This window comes from Panthera tigris, chromosome X, assembly GCF_018350195.1.
Source record: "Panthera tigris isolate Pti1 chromosome X, P.tigris_Pti1_mat1.1, whole genome shotgun sequence".
NCBI lineage: Eukaryota > Metazoa > Chordata > Mammalia > Carnivora > Felidae > Panthera > Panthera tigris.
In genome coordinates, this window is record NC_056677.1 from 86,488,054 (window position 1) to 86,507,768 (window position 19,715).

A 19,715-nucleotide genomic window follows, 5' to 3' on the forward strand; every position below is an offset into this window, starting at 1 on the left:
CACATTTTATTTACCCATTCATCAATTGAGGAACATTTGTATTGTTAAATTTACTCCTAAGTATTTTATTTATATCACATTATTATATAGGGAACTCATGTCTTCATTTTGTTTTTGGATTTTTCATTGCTAATATAAAAACAAACAGATTTTTATATGTTGATCTCAATATAAAAAACGACAGATTTTTGTATATTGATCTTATATCCTGCAATCTTGATGAACTCAACCCTGATGATTTTTTGTGGATTATTTAGGATTTTTTATTCTTAAGACCATGTCTGCTGCAAATAGAAATAGGTTTGTTCTTTCCTTTTCAATATGCATGCCTTTTTCTTCTTTTCCTTGGCTAATTGCCTTGGCTAGGACTTCCAGTATATTTTTAAACAGAAATGGCAAGAGCAGGCATCCTTGTCTACTCTTGATCTTAAGACAAAAGCTTTCAGTCTTTCACCAATAAGTATGATGCTAACTGTAACTTGTTTCCGGTCTCTCATTTATCACTCTCCATTTTTGCTTTTTGTCCAGTATGTTGAAAACCATTGTTTCACTTTTTTTCTGATTATTTTTGTTCCTTCATAGGAATTAGCGGTAGTCTAAATTAGGGATCCCCAAATATGTCCACATCCTAACCCCCAGGATCTGTGAATATATTACCTTACATTGCAGAAAAGTCTTTACAGGTGTGATTGACTTAAGGATCTTGAACAGAGAGATTATCCTGCAATATTTGTGTTGGCCCAATGTAATTATAAGTGTCCTTATAAGAGAGGAGATGTGAAGATGGAAATAGAGATTTGAAGATGCCACCCTCCTGCCTTGGAAGATAGAGGAAGGAGTCATAATCTAAGGAAGGAAATATATACAGCTCTAGAAGCTATAAAAACAAGTAAACAAATTCTTCCCTAGAGCCCCTGGAGGAGCATGGCCTTCCAACACCTTGGTTTCATCCTGATGAAACCTATTTCAGACTTCTGACCTCCCAAACTGTAAGATGATAAATGTGTGCTGTGGTAATGTGTCACTGCAACAATAGTACATTAATACAGAAGGTAAATTTTGTCCCTGTTAATCTATCATATGTGGAAATAGAAGAGGCAGAACAATTCCCACCTCATTACATGAAGTCAGCATTACCTAGAAATCAAAGAAGAAAAGTCATGACATGAAACAGAAACTATAGCTCAATATGCCTTTTTAATTTAAATGTGTTTTTAGCAGATTAAACCACAATATAAAACAAGAATAATACACTATGATCAAGTAGAGTTCATCCTAGAAACAGAATTGTGGTTAACTTGCTTCTCTTCCTCCAGACACATGTCTCCAGGTGGCACTCATGAGCAGAGCCTAACAAGGAACCAGGTAGCAGATTAGAAACAGGGTTAGCAGAGACCATGCTTCAGTGTCACAGAGCAGAGTCAGAAATGTAAAGCTGAAAGATTTAAATAGACATTATACCAACTGCTTACTGAAGCATAACTAATATAAAGGAAACAACAATAAGTAGTTTAAATAATCTGCCTTTCTTTTGAAACATGGTCCATAAATAGAAAAAAAAACTATTACACCAACAAAATCACAATAAAAATTCAACCACAGAAACCAAAAGCTTTATTAAGGGGCTTGTACTTTATGCATAGATAATGGAGAGCCATTGGCAGATTTTGGTTATGTAATAAAAGTTTATAGCCATAATTTCCAAAATGGTGTTCAGGTAACTAGGGGATGTGCAAATGATCCACTAAAGTACAGGGAAAAATGTGTTCGAATTTCTATTATATTCATTGTATTTCACAATTCATTTGTTTCAAAATTTGGGTATTCATAACGTACCTTCCCCAAATTTCCTTAATATACAAAGATATAAATGAAAATACATCCTTCACAGCTACTGCAAAAATATTTCATGGAGAGTGGTGCATAGTCAAAAACAGTTTACAGACTTTGGCTTTATAGAGTCCAAGATCACAGAGCCCTCATACTATGGCGTGTCATCCAAGGACACAAAAACAAGGGAGGAAATGGAATAACTAGTGACTCAGCCTCTTCAGTCTGTTCTCTGCAGTGGCTGCCAGCCTCCTTTCAAAACAGGAGTAATCAGCCTTTACATTTGCAATCATATATTTAATAACTGTCCCCGCAACACCCTCACATATGCACACACTCGTGGTGATGGGAGACACCCAAATTATCTTATTTTGATGCAAGTATCATACACTTTTTGCCTGTAAACATCCAATTTAAATATTTTTCCTCACAGGATAAGATAACATAGTTCAGGTGTCATAGAAACCAAAAAGTACATCATGTTTCTACGGTTGACATCAGTTTTCTATGGCAACTGGATAGTACAAGTTCATCTTCAGAGGCAAAATTTTAATCTCTACCTCAGATACTTGAGCCTCCCCATCCAATAAATGAATGAATAAATATTACAATAAACACCAGAAACATACTGTAGGGATATACATTGAAGGGAAAATATTTCTGTACAATGGTTTAGGGAATCAGGGAATCCATTTAAATAGAAAAGTTGACAAGTTTAGCTTTCCTGTCAGGCACACACCTGTGTTCCAGCCCCAGCTCAGCATACTCATACAAGATGTTTATAACATATGCTGGGTCTAAAGGGGATCTCAGAATCACCCAATCCTAATTCCATTCTCATTTTCACATGGCACCTAATGATGCCAGTTCTCAACGAGGGGGAGAATCCAAGCATATCTGAGACATTTTTGTATCCCTATAGTAAGTGCCTCAGGTATGAATGACATGGCAGAAGGGATCAGAACACTTCCATCTACCTGCAGCTAGAACCCTTACTCATAAACACACAGACAAGGGTTACTGGGAACTCCAAATACCAGAAGCTGGTTTTCAGACGTCCCTGCCAGCACATGCCTTTGCTGAAGATCTCTGCCTCTGTGGAATATGTACTGCATCTCAGTTATTGTAGAAATTAGATTGTCATATAAGTCATAAGATTAAATTCTCCATCCTCTGACATCCTAAATTATCTTTAGAGCCAGAGCCTAGAACCATAACCTTGTCACTCAAAATACCTGTATGTTTAAGGAAAAGAAATATTTACAGGATTTGTCTGTATTAAATTATGTCATGACAAATAAAAACTGATAAAATCAAACCTGCCACAAAAGGAGGAATAACAAAGTAAATGATGGTATATTCAGAAATTAAATTCTATGTATCTATTACAAAGATGAGACCAATATAAATGTACTAACACAGAAAAATAGTAAAATAAAATCAGGTCACATCTGCTGTTGAAAACAGTATGGAGATTCCTCAAAAAGTCAAAAATAGAAATACTGTATGATCCAATAACTCCACTACTGGTTGGTATTTACCCAAAGAAAATCAAAACACTAATTTGAAAAGATATATGCACCTCTATGTTTATTGCAGCATTGTTTACAGTAGTCAAAATATTGAGGCAACCTAAGTGTCCATCAATAGACAAAAGGGTAAGGAAGATTTGGTATGTATATTGGAATGAAGAGCATGGAATATTATGCAGCCATAAAAAGGATGAGATCATGCCATTTGCAATGACATGGATAGACCTAGAGGATATTACACTAAGTGCGATAAGTCAGACTGAGAAATACCATGTGATTTCACTCATACATGGAATACAAAAAAAATAATAATAATAAGCAAATAAAAAGCAGAAGCAGACCTATAAATACAGAGGACAAACAGGGTTGCCAGAGGGGAGGTGGTGAGGAGGTGAGCAAAGTGGGTGAAAGGGAGTGGGAGGTACAGGCTTCCAGTTATGGAATGAATAAGTCATGACAATAAAAGATACAGCACAGGGAATATAGTCAGTGGTATTGTAGTAGCATTGTATGGTGACAGATGGTAGTGATACTTATGGTGAGCACAGTATAACATATAGAAAAGTTGAATCACTATGTTGTACACCTGTAACTAATGTAATATTGTGTGTCAATTATACTCAAAATTTTTTTTTTAAAAATCAGGTGAAAACATGTGTGATGCATTATAAAACGCACATTGAAAAAGATGTTGTAGGTACACTTTCGAGGGAGTCAGCCCTAGCACGTCACAGTCATGGTGCGGTGCGGTAGCGTGTGGTTCAGAAAGTATGGAAACTTCATTGATAACCTAAGACTCTTCACCAGGGGAGGAAGTGGTGGAATGGGTTACCCTCGTTTAGGTGGAGAAGGTTGAAAAGGTGGTGACGTCTGGGTTGTAGCCCATAAGAAAATGACTTTAAAACAACTTAAAGACAAATATCCTCGGAAACGGTTTGTGGCTGGAGAAGGAGCAAATAGTCGTGTTAATGCACTGAAAGGCTCCAGAGGAAAAGACTGTGAAATTCCTGTACCTGTGGGTATTTCAGTAACTGCTGAAAATGGTAAAATTATAGGAGAACTCAATAAAGAGAAGGACAGAATTTTGGTAGCTGAAGGAGGTCTTGGTGGTAAATTACTTACAAATTTCTTACCATTGAAAGGCCAGAAACGAGTCATTCACCTTGATCTAAAACTTATAGCTGATATAGGCCTAGTAGGATTCCCAAATGCAGGAAAATCCTCTTTGCTAAGTCAGGTTTCTCATGCAAAACCTGCAATCGCAGATTATGCATTTACAACATTAAAGCCTGAACTTGGAAAGATTGTGTATAATGATTTCAGAGAGATATCAGTAGCTGATCTTCCTGGTTTAATAGAAGGAGCGCATATGAACAAAGGAATGGGCCCCAAATTCCTCAAGCATATAGAAAGAACTAGACAACTACTTTTTGTTGTCAACATTTCTGGATTTCAGCTTTCTTCCCAAACTCAATACAGAACTGCCTTTGAAACCATAATACTTCTTACAAAAGAGTTGGAATTGTACAAAGAGGAACTTCAGACAAAACCTGCACTCCTGGCAGTTAATAAAATGGACTTGCCAGGTGCCCAAGATATGTTCCATGTACTGATGAATCAACTCCAGAATCCTAAAGCTTTTTGCATTTATTTAAGAAAAACATGATTCCAGAGAGGACTGTGGAGTTCCAACACATCATCCCCATCTCTGCAATTACGGGAGAAGGAATTGAAGAATTAAAGAACTATATAAGAAAATCTCTGGATGAATATGCCAATCAGGAAAATGGTGCATATCATAAGAAACAGTTCCTTAATTTACAGATTTCTAATACAATATCTTATAATGAGCCACCACCAAAGAATGGTGTTACTAGTCCCAAATAGATGTAATTTAAGTCTATTAAAAATGATATCAAGGGAAAAAAAAAGAAAAAGATGTATGTTTCTTCTTAATACGCGATTACTGGTAAATGCACAGATAAAAGGACTCGAAGGGTAGGTATACACTAAACTGTTGAAATAGTTGCATATAAAGGTAGGAGAGTAGCACTATGGGAGGTTTAGTGAAATGAAACTTAAGAATTCCTTTAATATTAAATATTTCACGAAGAAAACCAACTGATGTTTAATGTATGTATATTACAGGCATACCTCACTTTATTGCATCTGACTCTTTTGCACTTCTCAGATACTGCAGTTTATACAAATTGAAAGTTTGTGGCAACCCTGCATCAAGCTAGTCTGTCATTTTTCCAGCAACATTTGCTCACTTTGTGTCTCTGTCACATTTTGTTAATTCTCACAATATTTCAAACTTCTTCATAATTACCATATTTGTTATGGTGATCTGTGATCAGTGATTATGACTCACTGAAAGCTCAGATGATTAGCATTTTTAGCAATAACGTATTTTTTAATTAAGCTATGCCCATTTTTTAGACATAATGCACACTTAGTAGACTACAGTATAGTATTAACTTTTATAAGCACCAAGACAACAAAAAATTCATTTGACTTGCTTTATTGTAATATTTACTTTATTACCGTGGCCTAGAGCTGAACCTGCAATATCTCCAAGGTATGCCTGTACTGATTTTATAAACAACGGAAATTTATTTCTCACAGTTCTGGAGGTTGGGAAGTTCAACATTATGGCACTAGTAGCTTTAGTGTCTGATGAGAGCCTGATTCCTCATTGACAGCCATCTTCTTAATGTAACCTCACATGGCAGAAGGGGTATGCCTGTCCTTTTAAAAGCATTATACAAAGACAGGAAAAGATAAATCTGGCATATGTGAAAGAAAGAACCAAATAAGTATAGCGATTTTAATATCAGACAAAATAAAATTCATGGTGAATAGATTTCCCTGGATTTACAGGACTATTTTAAAATATAAAAGGAACCACTCATAACAAACTTTTATGCACCCCAAAGCAAAAATTTTAATTTATAGATAGAATCTGCTAGAACTGCAACAAATTAAAAATCCATACATACAGTAGGAAACTTTAAAACACGACTCTTAAAAATGAAATGATTAATATATATGTTATGGAGAGCCAGAGAGTGGACTATTTGGGTTGAATTGTGTCCCCCCCAAAAAAGATAAAGTCTTAACCCATGGTACCTGAAGGTGTTAAAATAGGGTCTTTGCAAATATAATCAAGTTAAGATGAAGTCATTAGAGTGGGCCCTAATCCAATATGACTGGTGCCCTTATAAGAAGAGGAGATACAGATACAGAGATATATTTAGGAAGAATACCAAGTAACAATGAAGGCAGGCTTTATGCTGCCACAGGCCAAGGAATGCCTAGGGATACCAGAAGCCAGAAAAGGACAGAAAAGATTTTTCTCTCTAGGCTTTAGAAGGAGCATGGCCCTACTAACAACACCTTGATTTCAGACTTCTAGCCTTGAGAACTTAGAGACCATGAATTTCTGGTTTTAAGCTACTGCATTTGTGGTTACAGCAGTCATAGGACACTAATACAATGCTCTTCATAAAGTTGAGAAAGTTCTCTTCTATTTGAATTGTTCGGAATGTTTTATTTTTTTATGAATATAATTTATTGTCAAATTGGCTTACATACAACACCCAGTGCTCACTCATGCCATTTGCAGCAATGTGGATGGAACTGGAAGATATTATGCTGAGAGAAATAAGTCAGAGGACAGATATCATATGTTTTCACTCATATGTGGATCTTGTTTTATTTTTTATCATGTACAAGTGTTGAATTTTTTTTGTTTTTATTCTGCATAGATTGATAGGATCATATAATTTTCATTTTTTAGCCTGTTAGCATGATGGGTTAAAATGACAGATTTTTACATATTGAACCAGACTTTCATCACTGAAATAAACCCCATTGTATGTAATTATTATTCTACATTGCTGAATTACATTTGCTGACATTTTATAAGGAATTTTCATCAATATTCATGATGGATATTGGTATATAGTTTTCTTTTTTATTCTGTGTTAAGCTTTTGTATCAGTCTAATATTAACTTCATAAAAAATTAGGAAGTGTTCTCTCCACTTCTATTTTGTGGAAAAGATTGTATATAATTTGTATTAACGTTTCATTAAACATTTAGCAGAATTCTTCAATGAAATTATCTTGGCCTGGAGATTTCTTATTTAAGAGGTTTTTAAAATAGACTTTATTGTGATGAGCACCAGGTGTTGTATGGAAGGAAGTGTTTAATCACTGTATTGTACTCCTGAAACTAATATTACACCGTATGTTAACTAAGGGGAATTTAAATAAAAACTTTGTTTTTCCTTCTCCAAATTTTTATTTAAGTTCCAGTGTAATATGAGTTTCAGGTGTAGAATTCAGTGATTCATCACTTCCATACAATACCCAGTGCTCATCACAACAAGTGCACTCCTTAATACCCATCACCTATTTAGCCCCTCCCCTCCGCCCACCTCCCCTTTGGCAACCATTGGTTTGTTCTCTATAGTTAAAGTCTGTTTCTTGGCTTGACTCCCTTTTTTTTAACCTATGTTCATTTTTGTTTCTTAAATTCCACATATGAGTGAAATCATATTTTTGTCTTTCTCTGACTTATTTCGCCTAGCATAATACTTTCTAGTTCCATCCACATTGCAAATGGCAAGATTTCATTCTTTTTTATGGCTGAGTAATATTCATTTATATATTTCCATTACATTATATATTTCCTTTATACACACACACACACACACACACACAACTTCTTTATTCATCAGTTGGTGGACGTTTCGGCTCTTTCCATAATTTAGCTATTATTGATAATGATGCTATAAATGTCAGGATGCATGTGTCCCTTCAATTCAGTATTTTTGTATCGTTTGGGTAAATACCTAGTAGTACAATTGCTGGATGGTAAGGTAGTTCTATTTGTAACTTTTTGAGGAAACTCTATATTGTTTTCCAGAGTGGCTTCACTACTTTGCATTCCCACCAACAATGTAAGAGGGTTCCCCTTTTTCCACATCCTCTCCAACACCTATTGTCTCCTGTCTTGTTAATTTTAGCCATTCTGACTGGTATGAGGTAAAATCTCATTCTAGTTTTGTTTCGTATTTCCCTGTTGATGAGTGATGTTGAGCATTTTTTAATGTGTCTATATTAGCCATATTTCTTTTAGCTATATTTCTTTTTTAGAAAAATACCTATTCTTGTCTTCTGCCCATTTTTAACTGGATTATTTGGTTTTTGGGTGTTGATTTGATAAGTTCTTTATATATTTTATATACTAACCCTTTGTCAGATATTTCATTTGCAAGTATCTTCTCTGATTCTATAGGCTGCCTTTTAGTTTTATTGACTGTTTCCTTCACTGTGCAGAAGCTTTTAATTTTGATGTAGTCCCAATAGTTTATTTTTGTTTTGTTTCCCTTACTTCAGGAGACATATCTAGAAAGAAGTTGCTATAGCCAGTGTCAAAGAGGTTACTGCCTGTATTATCCTCTAGGATTTTGATGGTTTCCTGTCCCACATTTAAGTCTTTCATCCATTTTGAATTGTGTATGGTGTAAGTGGTCCAGTTTCATTTTTTGCATGTTGCTGTCCAGTTTTCCCAACACCATTTATTGAGGAGACTGTCCTTTCCCATTGGATATTCTTTCCTCCTTTGTTGAATATTAGTTGACCATGTAGTTGTGGGATTATTTCTGGGTTTTCTGTTATGTTCTAATTGATCTATGTGGCCATTTTTGTGCTGGTACCACACTGTCTTGATCACTACAGCTCTGTAATATAACTTGAAGTCCGGAACTCTTATGCCTCCTTTTTCAAGATTGTTTTAACTATTTAGTGTCTTTTGTAGTTCCATACAAATTTTAGCATTGTTTGTTCTAGCTCTGTGAAAAATGCTGGTGGTATTTTGATAGGGATTGCATTAAATGTGCAGATTGCTTTGGGTAGTATAGGCATGTTAACAATATTTGTTCTTCCAGTTCATGAGCATGGAATATCTTTCCATTTCTTTGTGTCATCTTCAATCTCTTTCATACGTGTTTTATAGTTTTCAGAGTACAGATCTTTTATCTCTTTGGTTAGGTTTATTCCTAGATATCTTATGGGTTTGGGTACCATTTTAAATGGTATCACTTCCTTGATTTCTCTTTCTGCTGCTTCATTATTGGTATATAGAAATGCAACAGATATCTGTATGTTGATTTTGTATCCTGTGACTTTACTGAATTCACGTATAGTTCTAGCAATTTTTTGGTAGTCTGTGGGTTTTGTATATAGAGTGTCATATCATCTGCAAATAGGGAAAGTTTGTCTTCTTCCTTGCAGGTTTGGCCTTTTATTTCTTTTTGATGTCTGATTGCTGAGGCTAGGACTTCCAGTACTATGTTAAAAAACAGTGGTGAAAGTGGACATCCCTATCTTCTTCCTGACTGTAGAGGAAAGGCTCTCAGCTTTTCCCCATTGAGGATGATATTAGCTGTGGGTTTTCCATATATGGCTTTTATGATGTTTTGGTATGTTCCCTCTATCCCTACTTTGTTGAGGGTTTTTTATCAAGAATGGATGTTATACTTTGTCAAATGCTTTTTCTGTATCTATTGAAAGGATCATATGGTACTTATCCTTTCTTTTATTAATGTGGTGTATTAAATTTATTTGCAAATATTGAACCACCCTTTAAGCCCAGGAATAAATCCCACTTGATTGTGGTGAATGATTCTTTTAATGTACTGTTGGATTTGATTTGTTAGTATTTTATTGAGAGTCTTAACATCCATGTAGTTCTCTTTTTAAGTGAAGTCTTTTTCTTGTTTTGGAATCAGGGTAATACTGGCCTCATAGAATGAATTTGGAAGTTTTCCTTCCATTTCAGTTTTTTGGAACAGGTGTTAACTCTTATTTAAATGTTTGGTATAATTCCCCTGTGAAGCCATCTGGCCCTGGACTTTTGTTTGTTGGGAGATTTTGGATTACTGATTCAATTTCCTTGCTGTCTCTGGGTCTGTTTAATTTTTCTATTTCTTTCTGTTTCAGTTTTGTATGTCTCTAGGAATTTATCCACTTTTCCAGTTTGTCTAACTCATTGGCATATAATTTTTCATAATATTCTCTTATAATTGTATGTATCTCTATGGAGTTGGTTGTTATGGCCCTGCTCTCAGTTGTGATTTTATTTGAGTTGTTTTTCTTTTCTTTTTGATAAGTCTGGCTAGGGGCTTATCAATCTTGTTAATTTTTTCAAAGTACTGGCTTCTGGTTTCATTGATCTGTTCTAATATTTTTTTTTTTAGCTTCTATATCATTTATTTGCCCTAAACTTAAGTATTTCCTTTGTTCTGTTGGCTTTAGGCTTCACTTGTTCTTTTTCTAGCTCTTTCAGGTGTAAGGTTAGGTTATTTATTTGATATTTTTGTTGCTTCTTGATATACGCCTGTATTGCTATATATTTCCCTCTTAGGACTGCTTTTGCTGCATCCCAAATGTTTTGACCATTATGTCTTCAAAAATATGAAATACTTCACAAATTTACATGTCATCCTTGCACAGGGGCCATGCTAATCTCTGTATCATTCCAATCTTAGTTTATGACCTGCCAAGGAGAACACTAAATACAAACTTTTAAGAAAGAAAGAAAATTGACTTTGAGAATAGCTGTACATTCACATTAGAACTGAGAAGGTAGTGCAGAGTTCCCATATACCCCCTCACATGGTTTCCCCTATTATTAACTTCTTATCTTATTATGGTACATTCATTGTAATTAATAAACCAATATTATCACTTTATTATTTACTAAAGTATATACCTTATTCAAATTTCCTTGGATTTTACCTGATGTGTTTCTGCTTCCAGATCTCATCCAGGATACTTGTATTTATTTGTTATGTCTCCTAAGGACCCTCTTGGCTGTGAAAATGCCTCAGATTTTTCTTATTGGTGATGACCTTGACAGTTTTAAAGCATATAGGTCAAGTGTTTTGCAGAATACCCTTCTATTGGAATTTTTTATAATTTTTAAATCATGATTAAACTAGAATTATTGTTTTTCTTTTTTGAGGAATACAACAGATAAATTCGCATTTTCATCACTTTGTATCAAAGGTTAATATACTCTCAACATGACATCACTATTGCTACTGACATTGATCACTTAGCTGAAGTGGAATTTGTGAGATTTCTCCAATGGAAAGTTGGTTTTTGTCTCCATTCCCCTTGACATACTGTATTTGGGAAAAGAAATTCACTACACTCAGCAGCCCATACTTTAGGTGTAGGGATTTATGCTCTCCTTTTAGTGCAAAGTATCTATACAAATCACTTAGAAATTTTATGCAAGAAAAATTGTGCTCTCTTTTAGTTCACTGAGCATCCTTATGACAGTTGTTTTAAATTTCTTTGTCTGGTAACTTATATCTCCATTTCTTTAGTGTAAGTTTCTGGAAATTTATTTTGTTCCTTTAATTTGGCCATACTTCCCTGTTTCTTTGTATGTCTTCTTATTTTAAATTGGGACTTTCACATGTGAAAGTCTTTATAGTCTGGCTTTGTATAAGGAAGATCTTCACCAGTAAGCTGAGCTTGAGTTTTGGAGACCTCTCAAGCCTTTTCTGGGGATGCATCTTTTCTGGGCTTGTGTGCAAAATGTTGTAGTTGAAGAGGTTTTCCTGTTTCTTTCTACTCAGCAATTTCCTCTGATGTCTGTTTGCAGTACTAAAGCCTTGCTGGTGTTGTACCAAGCTGTGGCATGAGCTCTACCTAGTGTCTATCTTCAGTACTGTGGATTATTTGGTGTTAGACGTGATTTCCTTTGTTCTCAGAAGTCCCCAACCTGGTGCCAATTCTTGTCAGTGTTTTGATTCATGTAAGAGAACTCTAGTCCCTGATGCAACCCCCTGAAAAGTCAGAATGTTGGATGTATATTCCACTCTTCTCTTTCCCTCCCTGAGAAGAGGCCAGATGTTGGAAATGTTCTCACTATCACACTGTGCTGTACCAGAGGTGGGAGCTTTGGTGAGTAAATACCATCAATTTTCTGTCTGCAATGTAGTTCTTCTTGGACATATACTTCATATGTCAGGAGCTTCTTAACTGGTTTTCATGAAAGCAATTGATCTGTGCAATGTTATGGTCATGTCTCCATGGGGTAAAGGGGATTTGGGGCTTTCTATTCTGCTATCTTGATGACAGTACTCCACTAACATTCCTTTTAATACGGATGTGGAGATGTCTATTGGGATTTCACTGAATTTATAGATTATTTTGAGGAGAACCTATAACTTTATAAGTTTTTCCTCATGTCGCCAATGAAGTGTTCATAGTTTATTCATAATACCTAAATGGCAGTAATCACAACCTTGAAAGTTATGAAATTTCTCTCTCATTTCTTAAAGAAATGGAAAAGTTTAGACTTTTTCCTTACATTCTAAATACAAATCTGTGAACAAATACAAGTAACTACTCCAATTAAAAATATTTTCACAATGAGAGTTCAATTTTGCCATCCTTTCATTAAAAATAAACCATTGCAGAGAAGTTCAGTTCTGCCAAAGTAAAGTAGCCCTACTCCTCCCAGGACCTACCCATAAAAGAAAAAAATCTCTGGATATAGCACACAAAAAAAAGCGTAGAAAGACTCTGAAAGGAATTAAAAAGAAGGCATACTACAAAGGTACCTTTAGACTTGAAGAAGAACACATTAGTGAGTTCCCTGGGTGTCTTTGTTGCCTTCCCTCTATCCTGGACAGAACATTTCATAAGGGTGTCTTTGTTGCCTTTCCTCTATCCTGGACAGAACATTTCATAAGCCTTGAAAACAAACCCACCAAAAGGCAGATTCTAAAAAAGATTCCAAAAAAGCCTGTTCTCCTTAGTGAAAGAGTGACATAACAATAGAAAACCTTTTTGGCAATATCTACCATATTCCACCCAAACACCAATTGTAAAACAGTACCCCTCCCAGCATGGTTTCAGTAGGTCAGAACAGGAAGTTGATCTCTCATCCCATCCTGCCCTTGCCCCCACAGAAGTAGGCATCAGCACTCAAATTTCCACACCTGCCTCTGGCAGTATAGGAGAGGCACAGTAGGAAGCTAATCTTCTCTTCCCCATCTTGCAGAAGGTGGCAGCGCCCTGATTCCCTGGCAATGGTAGTATCAGCAGGTTCCAGCAGCCATTTAAGCCTCCACCCCACACAGCATCAATGAGACTGAACAAAGTGATACAAGCTGGAGCCATTTAGCAATCCACTTTACTCCCAGCAGGAAATTGGGCCTTCACCCTTAATCCTGCAGTCTCATCCAGCATCAGCAAGACTACACAAGGGCAGGTAACAAAAGGTGGAGATAGTGTTCTGCCCATCTTTTGCCAGTATCAGTTTGGAAGTGTTCCCTCCTTTGCAGTATTTTAGAAGCATTTAAAAAGGATTGGAGGCTTGGTATTAATTATCAGTTTGGGAGAATTCACCAGTGAAGCCATCTGGTCCTGGGATTTTCTTTGATTTTGATTATTGAATCAGTCGCCTTACTCATTATTGCTCTCTTCAAATTTTCTATTTATTCACGATTCACTCTTGATAGGTTGTGTGTTCCTATCCATTTCTAATAGTTTATCCAATTTGTTGGCATTTAATTATTCATAATAATCTCTCATAATCCTTTTTATTTCTGTGGCATCAGTTGTTATGTCCTCTTTTGCATTTCTGATCTTATTTATTTGACTCATCTTTTTTTCTTAGTCAAGGGTTTGTCAATTTTGTTTATCTCTTTGAAAAACCAGTTCAGTATTGTTGATTTTTTTCTATTCTCTATTTTGCTTACTTCCGATCTTTATACTTCTGCTCTGATCTTTATTAGTTACTTCCTTCTGCTAACTTTTGGCTTACTTTGTTCTTCTTTTGCTAATTTCTTGAAGTATGAATTTGTGTTACTTATTTGGGAGCTTTTCCTTTTTTTAGTAGGCATTTATCACTATAAAATTCCTCTTAATATTGTTTTTGCTGCATCCCACAAATTTTGCTGAGTGAAAAAGCAACTTACAAGATGTGAGATACTTGCATACCATATATCTGGTAAAAGCTTAATATCCAAAATATATAGGGAGGTCCTACAACTCACTAGCAAAACAAAAAAAATCAAGTAGTCCCCCCTTACCCACAGTTTAACTTTCCACAATTTTAGTTACCTGTAATCAACTGCTGTCCAGATGCAGATGATCCTTTGTCTGACACATTGTCAGAAGGTCAATAGTAGCCTAACACTACATCACAAGGCCTATACTGTTCATCTCACTTCATCTTGTCACAGAGGCATTTTGTCATCTCACCTCATCACAAGAAGATATTTTGAGAAAGGGAGAGAATACAGTCCCATAACATTTATTACAATATATTGTTATAATTGTTCTATTTTATTGTTAGTTGTTATTAATCTCTCACTGTGCTTAATTTATAAATTAAACTTAATAATAGTATGGATGTATAGGAAACGTATAGTATAGATAGCATTCAGTACTATTTGCAGTTTCATGTATCCACTGGAGGTCTTGGAATGTATATCCTTACAGATAAGGCAGTACTATCTGTAGTTTCAGGTATCCACTGGGGGTCTTGGAATGTATATACTTACAGATAAGGGGAGACCACTATAACACAATTTAAAAATGGGAAAAGGGGGCTTCTGGGAAGATGGCGGTGTAGGAGGACGCTGGGCTCACCACGTCCTGCAGATCACTAAGATTCCACCCACACCTGCCTAAATAACTCAGCAAATCGCCAGAAGACTAGCAGAACAGATTATCCGGAGCCAAGCATAGACGAGAGGTCCATGGAAGAGGGTAGGAAGGGCGGAGAGGCAGTGCGTGCTACACAGACTGGCAGGAGGGAGCCGGGGCAGAGGGGCAGCCCGCCGGCAAAGCAGAGCCCCCAAGTCTGCTTGCAAAAGCAGAGGGGCCGAAGAAGTTAATAGCTCTGCTCAGAGAGCGGGAGGGCTGGAGAACAACGGGAGGGAGAGGATGACAGAGCGCAGCTTGGTGGGGAACAAAGGCGCTCACCAGTGCCATCTCTCTCACCCATCCCCCAGCCAAAATCCCAAAGGGAACCAGTTCCTGCCAGGGAACTTGATGGCACCACGCAAACACCCAACACTGTGCTTCTGCGGATCCATTCCTCCAGTGGGTCTGACTCCCTCCTGGTGCCACAGGGCCCCTCCAGAAGCGGATCTCCGAAGGAAAGCGAGCTGAGCGTGCCCCTCCTGCCCCGTGCACCTTGCTGATCCACCCCAGCTAATACGCCAGATCCCCAGCACCACAAGCCTGACAATGTGCAAGTAGCCTAGACGGGCCATGCCACCCCACAGTGAATCCTGCCCCTAAGAGAGGGGAAGAGAAAGTACACACCAGTCTGACTGTGGCCCTGGCGGTGGGCTGGGGGCAGACATCAGGTCTGACTGCAACCCCGCACACCAACGCAAGTTATTCAAGACAGCACAGAAGTGCCCCACTGTTCCGCACCACTCCAGGGACTATCCAAAATGACAAAACGGAAGAATTCCCCTCAAAAAAACCTCCAGGAAATAATAACAGCTAACAAACAGATCAAAAACAATTTAAACAATATAACAGAAAGTGAATGTAGAATAATAGTCATAAAATTAATCGCTGGGCTTGAACAGTATAAAGGACAGCAGAGAATCTATTGCTACAAAAATCAAGACACTAAGACACAGTCAGGAGGAGCTAAAAAATGCTACTAACGAGCTGCAAAATAAAATAGAGACGCCCACAGCTCGGATTGAAGAGGCAGAGGAGAGAATAGGTGAACTAGAAGATAAAGTTATGGAAAAAGAAGCTGAGAAAAAGAGAGATAAAAAAATCCAGGAGTATGAGAGGAAAATTAGAGACCTAAGTGATGCGCTAAAGAGAAATAATATACGCATAATTGGTATTCCAGAGGAGGAAGAGAGAGGGAAAGGTGCTGAAGGTGTACTTGAAGAAATAATAGCTGAGAACTTCCAGGATCTGGGGAAGGAAAAAGACATTGAAATCCAAGAGGCACAGAGAACTCCCTTCAGACGTAACTTGAATCGATCTTCTGCACGACATATCATAGTGAAACTGGCAATATACAAGGATAAAGAGAAAATTCTGAAAGCAGCAAGGGATAAACGTGCCCTCACATATAAAGGGAGACCTATAAGACTCGTGACTGATCTCTCCTTTGAAACTTGGCAGGCCAGAAAGGCTTGGCACGAGATCTTCAGTGTGCTAAACAGAAAAAATATGCAGCCGAGAATCCTTTATCCAGCAAGTCTGTCATTTAGAATAGAAGGAGAGATAAAGGTCTTCCCAAACAAACAAAAACTGAAGGAATTTGTCACCACTAAACCAGCCCTACAAGAGATCCTAAGGGGGATCCTGTGAGACAAAGTACCAGAGACACCACTACAGCATGAAACCTACAGACATCACAATGACTCTAAACCCATATCTTTCTATAATAACACTGAACGTAAATGGACTAAATGTGCCAACCAAAAGACATAGGGTATCAGAATGGATAAAAAAACAAGACCCATCTATTTGCTGTCTACAAGAGACTCATTTTAGACCTGAGGACACCTTCAGATTGAAAGTAAGGGGATGGAGAACTATCTATCATACTACTGGAAGTCAAAAGAAAGCTAGAGTAGCCACACTTATATTAGACAAACTAGACTTTAAATTAAAGGCTGTAACAAGAGATGAAGAAGGGCATTATATAATAATTAAAGGGTCTATCCATCAGGAAGAGCTAACAATTATAAATGTCTATGCGCCGAATAGAGGAGCCCCCAGATATATAAAACAATTACTCACAAACATAAGCAACCTTATTGATAAGAATGTGGTAATTGCAGGGGACTTTAATACCCCACTCACAGCAATGGATAGATCATCTAGACACAGGTCAATAAAGAAACAAGGGCCCTGAATGATACATTGGGTCAGATGGACTTGACATATATATTTAGAACTCTGCATCCCAAAGCAACAGAATATACTTTCTTCTCGAGTGCACATGGAACATTCTCCAAGATAGATCACATACTGGGTCACAAAACAGCCCTTCATAAGTATACAAAAATTGAGATCATTACATGCATACTTTGAGACCAAAATGCAATGAGGCTTGAAATCAACCACAGGAAAAAGTCTGGAAAACCTCCAAAAGCATGGAGGTTAAAGAACACCCTACTAACGAATGAGTGGGTCAACCAGGCAATTAGAGAAGAAATTAAGAAATATATGGAAACAAATGAAAATGAAAATACAACAATCCAAACGCTTTGGGATGCAGCGAAGGCAGTCCTGAGAGGAAAATACATTGCAATCCAGGCCTATCTCAAGAAACAGGAAAAATCCCAAATACAAAATCTAACAGCACACCTAAAGGACCTAGAAGCAGAGCAGCAAAGACACCCCAAACCTAGCAGAAGAAGAGAAATAATAAAGATCAGAGCAGAAATAAACAATATAGAATCTAAAAAAAAACTGTATAGCAGATCAATGAAACCAAGAGTTGGTTTTTTGAAAAAATAAACAAAATTGATAAACCTCTAGCCAGGCTTCTCAAAAAGAAAAGGGAGATGACCCAAATAGATAAAATCATGAATGAAAATGGAATTATTACAACCACTCCCTCAGAAATACAACCAATTATCAGGGAATACTATGAAAAATTATATGGCAACAAACTGGACAACCTGGAAGAAATGGACAAATTTCTAAATACCCACACACTTGCAAAACTCAAACAGGAGGAAATAGAAAGCTTGAACAGACCCATAACCAGTGAAGAAATTCAATCAGTTATCAAAAATCTCCCAACAAATAAGAGTCCAAGACCAGATGGCTTCCCTGGGGAATTCTACCAGACATTTAAAGCAGAAATAATACCTATTCTTCTCCAGCTATTCCAAAAAATAGAAAGGGGAGGAAAACTTCCAGACTCATTCTATGAAGCCAGTATTACTTTGATTCCTAAACCAGACAGAGACCCAGCAAAAAAAGAGAACTACAGGCCAATATCCCTGATGAATATGGATGCAAAAATTCTCAATAAGATACTAGCAAATCGAATTCAACAGCATATAAAAAGAATTATTCACCATGATCAGGTGGGATTCATTCCTGGGATGCAGGGCTGGTTCAACATTCACAAATCAATCACTGTGATACATCACATTAATAAAAGAAAATATAAGAACCATATGATCCTGTCAATTGATGCAGAAAAAGCATTTGACAGAATTCAGCATCCTTTCTTAATAAAAACCTTCGAGAAAGTCGGGGTAGAAGGAACATACTTAAACATCATAAAAGCCATTTATGAAAAGCCTACAGCTAATATCATCCTCAATGGGGAAAAACTGAGAGCTTTCCCCCTGAGATCAGGAACATGACAGGGATGTCCACTCTCACCGCTGTTGTTTCACATAGGGTTGGAAGTGCTAGCATCAGCAATTAGACAACAAAAGGAAATTGAAGGCATCAAAATTGGCAAAGATGAAGTCAAGCTTTCACTTTTTGCAGATGACATGATATTATACATGTAAAATCCGATAGACTCCACCAAAAGTCTGCTAGAACTGAGGCATGAATTCAGCAAAGTCGCAGGATACAAAATCAATGTACAGAAATCAGTTGCATTCTTATACACTAATAATGAAGCAACAGAAAGACAAATAAAGAAACTGATCCCATTCACAACTGCACCAAGAAGCATAAAATATTTAGGAATAAATCTAACCAAAGATGTAAAAGATCTGTATGCTGAAAACTATAGAAAGCTTATGAAGGAAATTGAAGAAGATATAAAGAAATGGAAAAACATTCTGTACTCATGAGTTGGAAGAATAAATATTGTTAAAATGTCAATAATACAAAAGCTATCTACACATTCAGTGCAATCCCAATCAAAATTGCACCAGCATTCTTCTCGAAGCTAGAACAAGCAATCTTAAAATTCATATGGAACCACAAAAGGCCCCGAATAGCCAAAGTAAGTTTGAAGAAGAAGACCAAAGCAGGAGGCATCACAATCCCAGACTTTAGCCTCTACTACAAAGCTGTAATCATCAAGACAGCATGGTATTGGCATAAAAACAAGACACAGAGGCCAATGGAATAGAATAGAAACCCCAGAACTAGACCCACAGACGTATGGCCAACTAATCTTTGACAAAGCAGGAAAGAGTATCCAATGGAAAAAAGACAGTCTCTTTAACAAATGGTGCTGGGAGAACTGGACAGCAACAGGCAGAAGAATGAAACTAGACCACTTTCTTACACCATTCACAAAAATTAGCTCAAAATGGTTAAAGGACTTGAATGTGAGACA

General features: G+C 36.8%; 1 protein-coding gene, 1 non-coding gene and 1 pseudogene across 3 annotated transcripts in view; 2 read left to right on the forward strand and 1 right to left on the reverse strand.

Moving 5' to 3' along the window:
* LOC122235394 (small ubiquitin-related modifier 2-like) overlaps positions 1-19,715 on the forward strand; it is a 154,563-nt gene that overhangs the window by 104,082 nt on the left and 30,766 nt on the right. The gene's annotated exons all lie outside the window — the stretch shown is intronic.
* On the forward strand, positions 4,099-5,249 carry LOC102967549 (annotated as a pseudogene).
* LOC122235556 lies at positions 10,844-10,945 on the reverse strand. Its single transcript, XR_006213611.1, has one exon. It is a non-coding gene; the product is annotated as a U6 spliceosomal RNA (small nuclear RNA).